This window comes from Trichechus manatus, unplaced genomic scaffold, assembly GCF_000243295.1.
Source record: "Trichechus manatus latirostris isolate Lorelei unplaced genomic scaffold, TriManLat1.0 scaffold00184, whole genome shotgun sequence".
In the NCBI taxonomy this organism is placed as follows: Eukaryota; Metazoa; Chordata; class Mammalia; order Sirenia; family Trichechidae; genus Trichechus; species Trichechus manatus.
Genome location: NW_004444120.1, coordinates 1,128,055 through 1,133,281, shown reverse-complemented (window position 1 = coordinate 1,133,281; position 5,227 = coordinate 1,128,055).

Below are 5,227 nucleotides of genomic sequence, written 5' to 3'. Positions count from 1 at the left end.
GACAAGACAACTAATCTTATGAATAAAAACGGTTTAGTAAAAAAAGTTAAAATGGAAAACTTTTTGGTGCATATTTTGCAACAATAATTTTTTTAATTAGGGATTAAAAAAAGTAATATAGACATTTTCTAAATATTCACTGAGTTTAAAATGTAAAAACAGTGTCTATAAATCCTAAGCTAAACTTGACAAGCAGTCAAATTGAGCTTTATTTGGAACGACGTTCGCAGTAATACAGCTGAAACGAAAAACCTATTGCTGTCTAGTTGAATTCCGGTTCACAGCAACCCTATAGGACAGAGTAGAACTGCCCCATAGGGTTTCCAAGTCTATAAATCTTTATGGAAGCAGACTGCCACATCTTTCGCCCATGGAATGGTGATTTTGAACCGTCGACCTTTCAGTTAGTTAGCAGCTGATCGCTAAACCACTGCGCCACCAAAATCCAAACCAAACCCCCTGCCATTGAGTCAATTCTGACTCATAGCGACCCTGTAGGACATAGAGTTTCCAAGGCTGTAAATCTCTACAGAAGCAGACTGCCACCCCTTTCTCCCAAGGAGCGGCTGGTGAGTTCGAACCTCTGACCTTTTGGTTAGCAGCTGAGTGCTTTAACCACTGCACCACCAAGGATCCTTAATAATATATAAGACAACATTTTTATTAGATGATTAATATGCTGTAATTTTTATTAGTTAATGTAAGTTTCCAAGAAATGCTTTTAGTAGAGCTTGCTCGACAAGGCTGCCTGGAATCAGTGTGATAGCTTACCTCTCTGGACTTGAGTTTGCTCATCTGCAAAGCAACAAGTTTGGTCCCAGGGTTTTAAATAGAAAAATGGAATTCAGATGAGAAGTTCATACAGTGAGCACTAGAGGGCAGTAGCTGGTTAATAAGATAGAATGAAAACAAATGTAGGAAATAACAGAAATAGTCTTCTCTTCTCACCTCTCACCCCCTCCCGCCTTGCCACTCCCCCTTCCCACTGGTTCACACTAAGCTCATAAAACACGTTAAGAGGAAAGCGGGTCTATTAGAAACACTACTTTTCATATATTTCCAACTTAACAGCTTGACACAAATCTCCAAGGGTTTTATATAAGCTTTAGGTAGGTTTGGATAAATAAAACCTCGGAATCAATTTAATTTAGCACGTATTTATTGAATATTCACGTGTAGGCCAGAATCAGGTTAGTAACCAAGTGTCTTGGCGTTTATAAATTTCTCCTCTCTTTAATAGATTTGGAGAGTGGAAATAAGGCTTTTGGGGGGATGTTTATAAAAGCTGTCGTGGTTCTCTTGTGGCTGGCTCTCGGCCCACCTTGCTATGGGCTTTCTTTCAATGGAGAAGCAATGGGGAGACCAGATCAGAGGCTGTAGCAAGCAGTAGCTCAGATGGGAGATGCTGTGGGCTGTGGGGATGCAGATGGTGGGAGAGCAGCTGAATGGTGGTGTAGTGATTAAGTGCTACAGCTGCTAACCAAAAGGTCGGCAGTTCAAGTCCACCAGGTGCTCCTTGGAAACTCTATGGGGCAGTTCTCTGTCCTATAGGGTCCCTATGAGTTGGAATTGACTCAACAGCAATGGGTTTGGTTTTTTTTCTAAGAGCAGCTCTTCTCACACAGCTCTCTGTGCTTGTCACCCCCGTCACAGTGGGTAAGACTGCTTCAAGGGCAATCAAGGGGGAAGACACCTGCCGTGGCTGTCTTTTAGATTAACGGTGACTGGCTTTGCCAACGTCTTAGACAAGGTGCACTGAATTACGAGGCCCTCCTTTGGTTTGTGAGAAGGGAAGGTGGCAGCCTAGAACAGGTAGGAAGACTAGGAATGTCTCCTTGCTCAAAAATACCCTCTTTCCGTGTTTTACTGACAAGGTACTCACCTGGCTTTTTAAATACCAAACCCGTTGCCGGTCGAGTTGATTCCAACTCATAGCAAACCTGTAAGGCAGAGTAGAACTGCCCCATAGGGTTCCCAGTGAGGGGCTGGTGGATTTGAACTGCCAATTTTTTGGTTTGCGGCCGTAGCTCTTAACCCCTGCACCACCAGGGCTTATTAAAAAGCTACTCTTAAAGCAGCTGATGACTCCTGAAGAATTAAGCCTATGGGTTATTCATTCTAAAGTAGGAAATGCCGCCATGTTCTTGTTTGTCTATTATTCTTGGCCTGAGTGAGGCCAAATTTGAAACTCTTTGGCTCCCAGATTGTGGTGGGCACCGTCAGATGTCCACCGGAAAGCTGTCCCCCACCTCTCACTTTTGCTTCATTTGTTATAGGTTGGAAGTGCCAGATTCTCTCTTTCCCAGCCCGTCTTACAGTTGGAGATGGGCCTGTGAGCCAGTTCTGGCTGAAAGGAAACCTACTGGGGGCTTCCAGGAAGCTCCTCCTTGATAAGAGAGGGTTGCATGAGGAGGAGAGCCCTTTTTGCCCCCGTCCCCTTGTTTCCTGCTTGGAATGCTGGTCGTGTAAGGACTTGATACTGGGAGCCACCGCAGCCTTCCTGCCATGATGAGGGAGGAATCACTAGCACATCACTAACACTGTACCTGCCACAGCTTCTGTTATCATGAAGAGAAGATCGAGCAAGATGCCATTTGTTTGCATATTTTAGGAGAATGGGATACAATCCAGGTACACAGTGATGAAGCGTACACTGGATTTTAGCTAGGACCACATGCTGAGGAATCAGTGGATGCAACTTCGCTTACTTCTCTCCTTCCAGTTGAGGTAGACAGTTTACTTGGCCTATAGGCTGGGTGAACTAACAGAATGTGGTTTTGTTTGTGCTCTTGGATTTTTGGTTAATTTTTCATTAAGGTGACTTTTAGCGTACTTTTATAGTCATCCTGAGGCTCAGAATCTAAGTTATCTGTCCCCAAATTATCATATCGGTTAGCAAAAGAGCAAAACTAGAAAGAACTGAGGCCTCCAGCCTTCCTGCTGAGTATCCTTCCCGCCCCACTGTACTACCAGGAGCAGGGGTGTGTCTCTGAAAACAATGTTCTAGGAACATTGCTGTGAGTCAGAATCGACTCGACAGCAATGGGTTTTAGTAACACAAACAACCAGACATTGGGGGAGGGAGCAGGGTCCAATTGTGAGTTTCAATCTCATTATATACTATGCAATTTATAATGTTTTTAGTAAACATTTGCTTTCCATCTGATCTCTATGAGAAACATTCATTTACATTTAAATAATAGAAAGCAAGGGCACGGGACTTGTTAAAGACAAAATTGCGTTCCTGTGATTGATTATATGCAAATATCATCTTTATCAAAGGCTAGCAGAATGACCTCTGCAACTTTGTATTTGTAACCACCTTTTTATATGAATATGTCTTTGCAGTAACATTGGAAGTGCGTGGTGATTAGCACTTCATCTTACATTTCTTTTTATGCGTTAGAGTCAGGCATTGTTTGCCTATTTTTTTCAAGGAGCCCTGGTAGTGCAGTGGTTAAGCGCTCGGCTGTTAACCGAAATGTCAGTGGTTCGAAACCACTAGCTGCTCTGAGGGAGAAAGATGTGGCAGTCTGCTTCCATAAAGATTACAGCCTTGGAAACCCCATGGGGCAGTTCTCTTCTCTGTCCTTTAGGGTCGCTATGAGTTGGAATAGACTCAATGGCAACAGGTGTATAGTATTTTTTTCTCATTGAGTCCTAATTATGTGTTGTAAAGGAGGAGACAAATACAGGTCAAAGAGCTGAAGGACTTGCCCCACCTTGTCCTCTGCCTCTCTGACCTTGCTTTTTCTGCTGTAACAGCTCCTGCTAGCCTCCTTTTCATGGGATGGCAGAAAGCCCACAATGTAGCCAGGTAAGAATTATGGAAGTTAGAAGTGGTGGGATCTTTTATAGGTCGGGCCTGTGCTGCCTCTCATCTGACTTGCTCTTCTCCGCTCGGCACCATCCTCAACCCCTTAGCTCCTGAGACACGTAGTCCCCTCCCGGATCACCCTCTGCCTGCAGAGCTTGGCTGCCATGTGAAGTGGGAGAAAGGTGGAAGGGGAAGGCTCTGTTTGAGCTGCCCACCTCCTCAGAACTTCACAGGTTCTCACAGTCCCTAAAAAGCCGGCTTCAGTCGCACCAGCAAAGGAAAAAAGGAAACACTCATTTCCAGCTCTCACAACCCATACCTGCTCACACGCGTTTGGAGGTCTTTTAGGCAGGCTTATACATAATAAAAGGAGCCCTGCAGTAGAGGGACTTTGCCCAGCGCTGTTACACCTGCCTTCCCCTTGCTGTTTGCATAGCGTTGGAAACCGTCCCCAGCTGCACTAACAGAACACACCTACCCCTTACAGGATGGATGGCCCCCTACCCTCCTCCCTGCAATGGAGAGGAAAAAGGTACAACTTTGAGAAAAACAAGTACCAAAGATCGATGGTGTGTACTGAACTTTAAAATGTTAAATTACGGTGAACATTTTTTTGGAAAAGAAACTATCTTCAAAATTGTGCTACATAATAAAGCTAATGGAATCCATATGTCGCCTACTAAAACTTACAAAAACAAACTAAAAACAATACTTTCGCGCCTGCCAGGCTGAAATGTGATCTTCTTCTTAATATTCACTCAACCCAGAGTAAAATGCTTTAAAATGGTAGTGATTCCAAAGTGCAGCCAGAGCTCAGTGGATAAACAACAGACCTCCAACCCAGGGGGTTTATGTTCTAGTCCTAGCTCTGTGCAACTCACTTAATCTCATGGTTTCTTCTCAATTTTCTCAGCTGTAAAATGGGAATCTCAGTACTTTACAAGGTGTTTACACAACGTACTAAAATGATTGTAAAGCATTTTACAAATGTTTAGTAACTGATGCTCTTTTCATAATTGGGCTTTATAATATCTTGGTGTTTTATTATCCATTCAGTGGAATGGAAAAAAAAAAGGACAGTATTGATTCAGAGCTTGCTATATAGCAAAGGAGTCAGCCACCATCACTTGCATTCGGTAGAGACTCAAAGCAGACAGGAGAATGGGAAAGCTTTATAAGGGGAAAAGGGAAGGCTTCAGGTATGCTCTGATTGGAAGTTGTTGGCATGGGGAAGGGAGACCAGGGCTAAGTAGAAGTGGGGCATCCTCTGTGATCGGTTTGGAAAACATACTTGGCTGTTTCTGGTCCTGAGTTGCAAGCAGGGAAAGGGGAACAAAGTAGGGAAGTTGGCAGTTCTCGACCAAGTCCTAACATTTTAGGCCGATTGCTACAGAGGTTGTGGCTTGGCTT